Source organism: Bos grunniens, chromosome 8 (assembly GCF_055505025.1).
Source record: "Bos grunniens cultivar Pamir isolate PY7600 chromosome 8, Bosgru_T2T1.0, whole genome shotgun sequence".
Taxonomy (NCBI): Eukaryota; Metazoa; Chordata; class Mammalia; order Artiodactyla; family Bovidae; genus Bos; species Bos grunniens.
In genome coordinates this window covers 62,508,415-62,519,734 of record NC_141172.1, presented here as the reverse complement: position 1 = coordinate 62,519,734, position 11,320 = coordinate 62,508,415, and positions in this window count along the sequence as shown.

The window sequence follows — 11,320 nt, the reverse complement described above, 5'->3', positions numbered from 1 at the left end:
TTAAGGCTTGACACCACTCTGGAATAGTAAGTAGCTAGTAAGAATGTTAATTATGAAAATTTTACATAGAAAAATGGAAAATATTTACAGTGTGGTGTTAAACAGAAAAAAAAAATCCACCAAAGGTTATATGCATATAAACAGGGATCAAAGGAGAACAGACAGGAATAAAAATAGTTTTATTAGGGCAATGGCATTAGATCATTACGTTTCCTATTAGACTTTTTTTCCTTTAAAATATAAAGAACATAGAATCACGTTAAACAACACTGTAGGGGATACAAACAGACAAATTCAGTTAGTGCATGACACTAACTCTATAGGACATGATGATCAGTTTTCTTTACACAAATAAATTACAAGGAAAAGAAAAAATAAGTAGAAGGGGAATCTAGAGGTTTGAAGAAACTTAAGAGATTGGTCAATCCATTGCAATAATGGGGCATTATTTTGATCCTGATCCAAACAAATGAATTGTTTTGTTTTTGTTGTTCAGTTGCTATTGTGTCCAATTCTTTGCGACCTCACGAACTACAGCACTGTCCTTCACTATCTCTTGGCATTTGCTCAAATTTATGTCCATTGAGCCAATGATGCTATCTGACTATCTCATCTTATGCCGCCCCCTTCTCCTCCTGCCTTTAATCTTTCCCAACATCAGGGTCTTTTCAAGTGAGCTGTCTCTTCACATCAGGTGGCCGAAGTACTGGAGCTTTGGCTTCAACATCAGTCCTTCCAATAAGTATTTAGGGCTGATTTTCTTTATGATGGATAGGTTTGATTTCCTTACAGACCAAGGGAGTCTTAAGAGTCTTCTCCAATACCACAATTAGAAAGCATCACTTCTTCAGCACTCAGCCTTCCTTATGGTCCAACTCTCACATACATAAATACTGGAAAAATCATAGCTTTGACAGACCTTTGTCAGCAAAGTGATGTCTCTGCCTTTTAATATGTTGTCTAGCTTTGTCATAGCTTTTCTTCCAAGGAGCAAGCGTCTTTTGATTTCATGGCTGCAGTTACTATCCACAGCGATTTTGAAACCCAAGAAAATAAAATCTGTCACTGCTTCCACTTTTTCCCCTTCTATTTGCTATGAAGTGATGGGACTGGATGCCATGATCTTAGTTTTTTGAATGTTGAGTTTTAAGCCAGCTTTTTCACTCTCCTCTTTCACCTTCATCAAGAGGCTCTTTAGTTCCTCTTCACTTTCTGCCATTAGAGTGGTATAATCTGCATATCTGAGGTTGTTGATATTTCTCCTGGCAATCTTGATTCCAGCCTGTGATTCATCCAGCCCAGCATTTTACATGATGTACTCTGCATATGGGTTAAATCAGCAGAGTGGCAATATACAGACTTGTCATACTCCTTTCTCAATTTGGAACCAGTCAGTTGTTCCATGAACATTTAAGAGACTTTGGGGGAAATTTGAACTCTGGGCTTTTGTTCATCTTGAGGAATTGTTTTATCTTGTTAAAGATGATAATGTTTATTGTGGATACTTTTTACAAGTCCTTATCTTTTAAAGACAAATACAGAAATGTTTACAGATTAAAAGATATGAAATCTGAGGTTTGCTGTCCAAAATATGGAGCGGTGGGAGCAGTGGTTGGGGTGAAGATGAAAAGATGTGAGGAGCTGGTAGTTGGGGGCAGGATGTTCTATATTTCTTTGAAAGTTTCTGTAATAAAAAAAACTGTTTGTTTTCAATGTCTTTTAAGTTTGCTGAATGAAGGAATAAGCCAGGCAGTGCCTTGGAGGGGTGAATCAGACATGATGTGGAAAGGATGCCATGAGGAACTTGGGGGTAAAGCATGAGCAGTGGAGATCTTAGAATTCTAGAGAGGTTCTTACAGACAGGGGACCTGGCCCTGGTCCCAGGGGAGCTGCTTCAAGCCCTATGCCCTCAAAGTCTCAGTTTCCTTAGCCATTAACCAAGGATAAAGATCTTATCTTGCAATGCACCAGTGAAGCTGTTTGACACCTTAAAGATTCTTTAAAGTATGAAAATGTTAGTCACTCAGCCGTGTTCAACTTTTTGCAACCCCATGAACTGCAGCCTGCCAGGCTCCTCTGTCCATGGAATTCTCCAGGCGAGAATACTGGAGCGGGTTGCCATTCCCTTCTCCAGGGAATCTTCCCAAACCCGGGTCTCCTGCATTGCCGGCAGATTCTTTGCTGTCTGAGCTACCTTTTCCAGTTTCCAAAGTGTGGATGTGTGTGGGGAGGGGTGGGTTCCACCTCTTATACCACCAAACAATTCTCTGGTACTAGTTGGATGTCCTAAAATTCAACTCAAGGTAGCATCAGGTCACAGGTGAAAGGTTTCATCTACAAGATTGCCCACTTCCTCCAGCCCTTTCAGAGGCCGTTGCACTTCCACGTTTTCACCTGTGCTTCTGACCGACCGGTTGTAGACAAGGTTCCAACTCTTCTTGGGTTCGAATTTGCTAGAGCTGCTCACAGAACTCATGAAACATTTTACTCACTAGATCAGTGGTTTATTATAAAAGGATATAACTCAGGAACAGCCAGATGGACAAGAGACACAGTACAAGGTCAGGGGAAGGAGTGTAGAGCTCAGAGCATACAAGCCCTCTGGGAGTGCACCATTCTCCCCACAGTTCCACGTGTTCACCAACCCTGAGGCTCTCTGAATCCCATCCTTCTGGGTTTTTACGGAGGCTTCAATCATAGGCATGATTGATGAAATCATCGGCCATTGGAAATTGATCTCAGCCTCCAGCCCTTCTCCCCTCCCCAGGGGTCTGGAGGTGGGAATGAAAGTTCCAACAGGCAAGGAGCCCCCATTCTTAGGTGTAGGTCTAAAAGTCGCCTCATTAATCTAACAAAAGTCACCTTTATCCCTCTCACCACAGGAAATTCCAAAGATTTTAGGAACTCTGTGCCAGAAATAGGGATGAAGACCAAATATATATTTAATATTATAAATATCACAACCTGTTTGGGGGAGAAAAGCTGTTGAGTGTTGTGCATACATTAGGAGTAGCATAAGGCACAAGCTCTGGCCATGCTTGGTCAGGTCACCCAGAGCCCTGGCTCCTGATCTGTGAGAGGACAGAGGACACGTGGTGACCTCAGCGGCTGCTGAGTGGCTGATTACTGGTCAGATCACAAAAAGGAAGAGGATGCCAAAAGAGAGAGTCTCAGGGAGAAGCCTGCAGGGCCCGTGTCACCTACCATCTATCTCACAGCGAGTCGTGGGGGCGTGGGGATGGGAGAGGAGTCCTGACCTAGACCTTTAGCTACAGAGGCCTAGAAGTGGAGCAGGTCATGAACTGTTTCCAAGCTGGGCACAGGGGTCCAGGTGGAAGGACAGAGAGGCGTTGCCTTACACAGGAGGGAGCAGGCAGAGGATGTCACAGGGACTCTCATCTCTCTCCTCTCTCCTGAGGAGGAAAGAGTGAAGCCTGCCTCCACATTCCCACTTTGCCACCTTGAACAAGTCACTTCACCTTCCTGACTGGCAGCTGTGTCCTCTACAAAGTGGACACAGTAATACCTGTCTTGTAGGGCTGTTAAGTGGCTGGGACAAGGCTGGCATCAGAAGATCTTCAACAAGTAAGAGTTCTCTCCCAATTCATCACCCCTTCAGTCAGAGCGCTGGGCAGTAGCTGTCTCCATATTCTAAAGCAAGGGGACTCACTTTAAGGGAGATATTTAGGATTCACAAGCTTCATTAGAGATCTGATGTGCTTGGTCTGGGAGGTGTCCAGGAGCAAAGAGATGTTTAGAAGCTCCCCAAGTGACTCCAGTGGGCCACTGGGGCTGAGCATTCCTTGTGATTCTACTGATAAAGATCAAGCTAATGAATAAAATTAGCTTTTTTTCTTATTGCACTTTAGGGACAAGTGCAGCTGAATGAGGGTCTTGGGGTCCGAAGACTTGGGAAATTAAAGAAATTTAACCCCTTTGGACACTAGGGTCAACTCTGAAATGTTGTTTAAAGCTTGGATGTTTTGCCAAACCTGGTTTAAGTTTGCTTTTTTTGAATAACATGATGAATAGTTCTGTGTTGATTTTTTTCCCCTCCCTATTATTTTGCAATGGCCCTTATTCAAAGGCCTGCAAAATTTGATGAATGATATCCCTCTGATACACATGTCTAAGAATAAATTAGAAAATATTTGAAATTCATTGAAATATATATAGGGGCAAGTGTCATTTGGTTCTACAAGGATTGAGGGTCTATAGACAGACGTCTTTCAGAATAAATGTCAAGCATTCTTTTCAGATGAATAAGTCCCTACAGAGGTCCATCATGACTGGTCAGTTAATCCCTCAGTTCAACTAATAACTGTTCACTGATTCTTTGAAAGGAGTTCTGGAATGGGGTTGGGGCTCTAACAGACGCAGGAATGACATAGAAACTCTTGATCCAGTCCTGGGAAACTGATGCTTTCTTTCCTTTCATAAGCCAGAGGGATCTGGCAGTGTTTTCTCAGACTTCTCTCTTTTACTCTTGGAATCTTCATGCCCTCTGAGATTTAATGAGTAGTTTTCAAAGTGTGGTCCCTGGACCAGCTGCATTAGCATCATCTGGGCACTTGTTAGGAATGCAAATTGCCCTGCCCACACAGCATACTGACTGAATCAGAAATTCTGGGCTGGGGCCCAGCCATCAATGTTTTCACCAACTTCCCAGGAGATTCTGATCCACTAGGGTTAAGAACTAAAAGCACAGACGGATCATGGACAAACTTGGCTTCAAAATCAGCTCTGCCACTTATCACTCAGGTAAGTCACTTCACCTCTGATCCTGTTTCCTCATCTGCAAAATAAGAATGATAATAGCACCTACCGCTGTAGGCTTCTTGAGGGTTAAGGGAAGCAATTCAAGTAGACTGTTTAGCACTGTTCTTTGTGGGGCTGGGATGACGGTGAGGTGAATGAGATGTCTGTGGTCCTATGGGTGCAGTGAAGTGAAGTGAAGTGAAGTCGCTCAGTCGTGTCCGACTCTTTGCAACCCCATGGACAGTAGCCTACCAGGCTCTGCTGTCCATGGGATTTTCCAGGCAAGAATACTGGAGTGGGCTGCCATTTCCTTCTCCAGGGATCTTCCCAACCCAGGGATCGAACCCGGGTCTCCTGCATTTCAGACAAGACGCTTTACTGTCTGAGCCACCAGGAAATTCTGCATCCAGAGATGGTTCACTCAGCCCACCCTCGTCCCAGCCTTGATTCTTGATATTCTAAAAGTGCTCTGTAAATGGCTACTACTATTTTATATTCCTGAGGGATAATCCATCTTTGGGGCCTCAACCATGTGATGTTCTGGAGTCAAAGACTTTAGACATCTTAGTGTAGAGGCAAGAGCACTGGTTTTGGAGTTTGCCGGATAGCATCTGAACTCTAGGAACACCAGCCAAGGAGAGGGGTGCAGAGCAGAGGTGGAGCAAGCCCAGCTCCCCAAAACAGGCTCCTTTCACTGGGCAGGGCTCTTTCTTCCCTGTTTCCTTCTTTCTGAGAGAAACAGAGGCCACTCTTGAGTTTGGACTCTCTTCCATCTGTGATCATGGTATATTCTGTGTCAGTAGAAACCAATGAAGCATTTGACAAAATTCTTGATTTAAAGTTTCAGCAATTTAAAAATTGAAAGGGAATAAAAGGGTACTTTCTCTTTCTGTCTAAGGACACCCACAAACTTCACTGCTAATATCTTCCTGGAAGACGCTTCTCTCTACCTTGGATCAGGAACAAGATAAGAATGTCACTCTCACTGTGACTGTATGCTATACCAGAGGCTCCAGATAGTTTATTAAGTCAAGAAAAAGAAATGAAAGGTATATACGTTGGAGAAGTAAAATTGCCTTTATGTACAAATGACATGACTGTTTACAGAGAAAAGCTGATGGAATCTACAGTAAAGCTACTAAAACTAAGTGAGTTTAGTGAGGCTGCAGGGTACCAAATCAATGTACAAAGATCAACATTATTTTTATACACTAATGGAAATAAAAATTAGAACTTAAAATGTAAAAATCGTTATTTGTAATAGCATAAAATAGGTATAAATCTGCAAAAGATGTGAAAGACCTGTACTGAAACCTATAAAACATTGCTGAGTGAAACTAAATAAGATCTAAATAAATGGAGAGATGGCCCATTACCTAATCTAAGTGCCCAAGGATTGACCCTTATGTTTCTTCTCAGAGTCTTATAGTTGTGATTCATTTTGAATTCACTTTTGTATATGGTGTGAGGCAGGAGTCCAACTTTATTCTTTTGTATGTGGATATCTGGTTATCCCAATACCATTTGGTGAAGACCGTTTTTACCCACACTAAACAGTCTTGGCACCATTGCAGAAAATCAATCAACCATATATGTGAGGGTTTCTTTGTAGATTCTCGAATTATTTTCCATTGTGTATATGTCTATCTTTATGTGAGCACCACACAGTCTTGATTGCTGTAGATCTGTAGTAAATTTTGAAATCATGATGTTTGAGTCCAGCAACTTTATTCATCTTTTCCAAGATTGTTTTGGCTCTTCAATTTGGACAACTGATTTGACAAAGCTATGAAGGTTGTTTGGTGGAGAAAGCATAGTCCTCTCAACAAATAGAATTCTGGAATAACAGTATATCTATATGTCTTGATTTTTTAGCTCTCTTCTGTCTATGACCTCTGCTTTTGGCTCAACCCCTATTATTCTTCTAGAGATCTTTTTTCTTATTCCTTTTAAAAACCATAAATTTAATTAATATTAATTAAGTTTAAATCTTCTTGGCCTATGCTTTCTCTTCTTGCAAGCTATGCCTTATCTCTCCACTCATAGATGATTTCTGAAATCCGAGAGTGTGACCAGCTAAAAGGGCAAAGCTGAGGGAAGCTAAGGAAGCAGGCTGTGAATCTGTTCTCTGTGTCTTCCTCAGACAATGGCCTCCCCTCCCCCTGGCCAGCTCTGGGGAAGAGTCTGAGCAGCCAGAGCTACAATGATTTGGGTAGTGGCAGGGCCATCAAGCACTGAGCAACTTCTCTCACTTCACTTCTGAAGAAGTCAGAGTCTCCTCAGCGTCCTAATCTATTTTGCCCATTAGTGTAACAAATGTCTTCATGACATAAATCAAATACCTTGTGCACACAGATGTCCAGCTCACTTGTGCAAACAGGCCTCAGAGATCCTGATTTAGACACTGATGGGGCAGGAAGTACCAGGAGAGCTCTGTGTGACACAGAATTCTCACCGTGTGGCCCCCAGTCCAGCAGCATCAGGGTCACCTGGGAACGTCTTAGAAACCAAATTCTCAAAGCTACTGAATCAGAACCTTGGGAGTGGGACCCAGCAATTTCTGTTTTATCCAGACCTTCAGGTGGTGTTGAGGCATCTGATAGTTAAAACGCTCATTTGCTGGCACTAAATTACCAAGACTTAATATTTTGACCCTGCCCTTTGCTGTCTGTTACTTAAAATCTCTGGGTGTCAGTCTCTTCATCTAAACTGGAGATGATAAAGGTACCAGCCTCCTAAAGGCTCTTGTTTAAATTAATGGAATGAACCATGTAACTCTTGTTCAAATTAATGGAATGATTCATGTAAATTACTCAGGAAGCACTTCATAATCATTAGCTTGTAAATGTGAATTTCCCTTGCCTTCCCTGCTTGTGAATATTCATTGTCATGTGTAACAGTTGTATAACTAATTCTCAAAGAAATTTATGTGTGATGGTCATGCTCATTTTCATAAGAAGCAAGGTAAGTATTATAATCACCTTCATTGTCCACTGGGCCACAAGGCTCAGATGATGACAATGAGACAGGAACCTCTTCTGACTTGAGCATCTGTGTATTTGCATCACATCATGAGTTCTCAGAGTGCAGGACTGGACTCTTAGTTGACACAGGTTTAGCTGTTTTAAGTGAGGTACCTGTATTTGTACATAATACAGAAAGAAAGATATGGTTAATGGTGATGTTGTTGTGCTTAGTCACTCAGTCACGTCTGATTCTTTGCGACCCCATGGACTGTAGCCTGCAGGCTCCTCTGTCCATGGGATTCTCCAGGCAAGAATACTGGAGTGCATTGCCATTTCCTCTTCCAGAGGATCCTCCCAACCCAGGGGATTGAACCCATTCCTTCTGTGTCTCTTGCATTGTAGGCAGAGTCTTTACCCACTGAGCCAAAGTGCTTTGCAGGACACTGCTTAGCACCTTACTCATCACCGCTCCCTGAGAGTCCTCATTTTTAAAGGGGCAAGACTGTTTGGTGAGGTGCGACAGGCCGACTTAGCTCCAGCTTCTGGCTCCATTTCTTAGCTTAGTGTGTGACTTTGAACAAGGTACTTGCCTCCCAGAACTTCCTTTTCCTCCTCTGTAATACAGGGCTTCATCCCTGCCCTGCATAGCTCCCAGGGCAGCCTTGGGTCTCAAATGAAATAATAGATGTGGAAGCACTTTGCACACTCTAATGTGCATGCACAAGTATGGAATTGGAAGTCAGAGGTAGTGAAGGAAGATTTGCTGAAGACAAATACCACTGGCCCCTGACTCCAGCACTCAGCAGCCCTGTGGAGTAGCAAGACCATAGTCTGTGCAGCTGGTGGGAGGTATGTGGGGACTAGTGGAGAATTAGTCAGGATATGTGGTCTGACCCATGTTGAGGAGCAGCTGCTGGCATGGGGGGAGCTCAGAGTCTCTGCCAGGAAGAGCCACAGGCCTATGTCATCACAGGTATGAGCCATCAGCTTGGAAAAAACCCACTGCTGGCCTGCTTCCTGGCTAGCCAAGGACACTCTGGAGTCAGGCCCAAGGAGTCCACTTGAAGTAAAAAAAAAAAGTTCTTGTCCCAGTCACCAGTTCACAAGAATACCTTGGGCTAGACCTTCACTTCTCTGGGCCTTGGTTCTACAACACAAGCCAGCATAAGGAGGCTGGTTCGCACTATCTCACTACCTCTGTTATTATTCGTCTTACACTGAATGCTGGCGTCTGAAAAACTTCCCTGCCAGTGCCTTTTCCTGAGTAATGACGAATGTCTTTCCCTGTTGCAATATTCAGAGACATGTAAGAGAGCTTCCAGGAGACTATGCCTAGTGGTTGAGGGTGGAGCTGGGCTCCAACCTGTCTGCGCTGGAATATCGGCTAGCTGTGTGGCCTTGGGCAGCTTGCTTAGCCCCTTGACACTCAGTTTCTCCGTCTACAAAATAGGAATCATGAATGCACCTACCTTGCTGGATTGAAGATCAGTGAGGTGATATGTGTAAGGGCTTTATCCAGTTCCTGGCAGAGGAGAGGCTCAATAAGAAGCTGTTATTGTTTTCTCCAAATGTGAGGGTACAGAGGGGCCATACTGAATTGCCTTTGGAAACATGGAAAAACCTGACACTAATTAAGAGACTGTGAGCCCTCACATAGGGGCCATAGTCTGTTTCCTTTAGGCTTTTGAAAGAACTGGAAATAATCTGAGGAACTCAGCACCCAGAGGCTCCCAGCCTGGGAGCCCAAGTGACTGAACTGGGCTGAGACTGAACTGAGACTGCCCAAGAGTCTCAACAACTTTTCCAGCTCTGATAACACCTCCTGCTGAAAAAATAGCCAAACCTTTTAAAAGAAATCCAGGTAGTCAATAGCAGCTGGGCTTGTGGCGAGTCCAAAGCAGACACCAGGAGGAGCGGCCACAGCCCAGAGTTCTGTCTCCCAGGGGCAGGGCCCTTGGACAAGGGGGCACATCAGAGGAAAGCTTGCAGCCTCCTGTTTAGTTAGTCCAGGAACTGAACCTCCACACCCTTCCAAACTCTCTGATCTGAAAATGCCAAGAGAGAAGGAAGTGGTTATTTCAAAGGCTGGGCAAGCCTACTTTGCAAAGGAACCTCAGTCCTGAGTCCCTCAAGGATTTGTTGAAAGAGAGAACATTGCCTGTTTCCTTTCCTTCATTTCCTCCTTCCATTCCTTGCAGACCTGTTCTAAATATATTTCTTAGAAGTCAGGATATAAGATGGCAAGACGCAGAGACCCAGCATCAAAGGTAGAGAGAAAACTTGGGATCTGGGTGGGATGGGAGTCATTTAGGGGGGTCAGCCATGCGATGAGGTCTCCCATGGCAAAGGCCACAGCTGGTAGGAATAGAACACAACCCTCCTCTCTATGGGTTCAGTTCAGTTCAGTTCAGTCACTCAGTCTTTGAGATCCCATGGACTGCAGCATGACAGGCCTCCCTGTCCATCACCAACTCCCAGAGTTTACTCAAACTCGTGTTCATTGAGTTGGTGATGCCATCCAACCATCTCATCCTATGTCATCCCCTTCTCCTCCTGCCTTCAATCTTTCCCAGCATCAGGACCTTTTCCAATGAGTCAGTCCTTCATATCAGGTGGCCCAAGTATTGGAGTTTCAACTTCAGCATCAGTCCTTCCAATGACTATTCAGGACTGATCTCCTTTAGGATGGACTGGTTGGATCTCCTTGCAGTCCAAGGGACTCTCAAGAGTCTTCTCCAACACTACAGTTCAAAAGCATCATTCTTCGGCACTCAGCTTTCTTTATTGTCCAACATTCATATTCATACATGACTACTGGAAAAACCATAGCCTTGACTAGACGGACCTTTGTTGACAAAGTAATGTCTCTGCTTTTTATTATGCTGTCTGGGCTGGTCATAACTTTCCTTAAAAGCATCTTTTAATTTCATAGCTACAGTCACCATCTGCAGTGACTTTGGAGCCCAAAAAAATAAAGTCTGACACTGTTTCCACTGTTTCCCCATCTATTTGCCATGAAGTGATGGGACTGGATGCCATGGTCTTCGTTTTCTGAATGTTGAGCTTTAAGCCAACTTTTTCACTCTCCTCTTTCACTTTCATCAAGAGGCTCTTTAGTTCTTCTTCACTTTCTGCCATAAGGGTGATGTCATCTGCATATCTGAAGTTATTGATATTTCTCCTGGCAATCTTGATTCCAGCTTGTGCTTCATCCAGCCCAGCGTTTCTCATGATGTACTCTCCATATAAGTTAAATAAGCAGGGTGACAATATACAGCTTTGATGTACTCCTTTACCTATTTGGAACTAAGCTGTTGGTCCATGTCCAGTTCTAACTGTTGCTTCCCAACCTGCATACAGGTTTCTCAAGAGGCAGGTCAGGTGGTCTGGTATTCCCATCTCTTTCAGAATTTTCCACAGTTTATTGTGATCCACACAGTCAAAGGCTTTGGCATAGTCAATAAAGAAGAAATAGATGTTTTTCTGGAACTCTCTTGCTTTTTCGATGATCCAGAGGATGTTGGCAATTTCATCTCTGGTTCCTCTGCCTTTTCTAAAACCAGCTTGAACATCTGGAAGTTCACGGTTCATGTATT